Genomic DNA, 1,424 nt, shown 5'->3' with positions numbered 1-1,424 from the left:
GATTTCCAGCTCATGAGTGACAAACAGTCGACCTTGCTTTAGCAGCTACCGATAAGACATCTTCTTTTAAGTGCCAGTTCCGCGTAAAATGATTTTGGATTGACATTTTTTTCAATAATCGAAAGCGCGTATCATGGGCTTCATTTCTGTATAAGTTTCATTGAGTTCCCCGTTTTAAAATCGCTATAAAAAGCAAATAACTGTTTCACTTATCATAGCTGTTTGCTTTCAAATTATCTGATCTTGAAATTTGCAGAATGGATTTTAATCCAGGGCGGAGGCACATGGGAGGTAGCCGCTGACTTAAAGGGCTTTGAGAGATTCTTCCCCATTCCAACTACGAAAAAGCCGGACATTATGTTATGGGAGGGAAAAGACAAAGAGGTGCACTTGGTAGAGCTCATGGTGCCCCACGAGGACAATATCTATGCCGCTCATGAGCGGAAAGAAAAACGTTACGACGCACTCGTCGAACAATGTGAGGAGGCAGGATGGAAAGCAACCCATTTTCCGGTAGAGGTAGGAAGCAGAGGTTTTGTAGCAACAAGCGCCCGTAAGTGGATGAGAGTGGCAGGATTTACTGCAAAGAAAAGCAACGAACTCACAAACTCCCTTCAGGAGACAGCAGAGAAAGCCAGTCACTGGATCTGGTTGAGGTGAGAGGACGCAGGCAGGAATGAATCCTAAAGTTGGCAGCAGAGGAAAACAGCCGAACTAACATGGAGACCTCACATCGGTGAGGGGGCTCGGTGCGTCAGAAAAGCTGTAGAGAGGAAGAGCCCGAAACAGCGACGCATTCTCTCCTGATGATCTCCATGCTAGAGTCCGGGATACGGAGCGTTCGGCTGTGAGCAGTGCAAACGGCTGTTTAGACTACGTACAACTTGGATGACGCATCAAAAAGTACTACGGACCGACAGTAAGACCAAGAATTCTCCGATGTGTTGATCATCCATACATACCTACATTAATCTGTTTTTTTTGCTTCCCCTGAAAAATTCGCTCTTAAAGGACGACATTCATCTGTACAAACAACCAGCTTTCCCCTAACGGTTTTCCATATATTATAATAACACTGTCTTTATGAGATATCCACCTATCTAAACTAACAAGTCCCCGGCTCGAAAATGGTTGGCCATCTTGGAAAATGACAGTATATCCATTTAGCAAATTTTGTTTCGTTTAAGTCTTGTTTTCTCTTTAAATTTCTACCATTCTACTTTTCCATTTAGATAGGTGGGATGCTATGTCTTTGAGCCCGCCGAGAGATAAGAAAAGACCCACACCCAGGAAGTCGGCCCACAACGTGACAAAACAAAGCCTAAGAGGAAACGTTCGGGGGGAGAAGATAGATATAGAGGCAGATCTCAGACATAACTAATCATCAGCAAGCTGGAGGTGGAGAAGATCGCCGAAAACAGAGA

The sequence above is a fragment of the Aplysia californica genome, unplaced genomic scaffold (genome assembly GCF_000002075.1).
Source record: "Aplysia californica isolate F4 #8 unplaced genomic scaffold, AplCal3.0 scaffold00372, whole genome shotgun sequence".
Lineage (NCBI taxonomy): Eukaryota > Metazoa > Mollusca > Gastropoda > Aplysiida > Aplysiidae > Aplysia > Aplysia californica.
The sequence above is the reverse complement of the archived record's forward strand: the minus strand, read 5'-3'. Positions refer to the sequence as shown.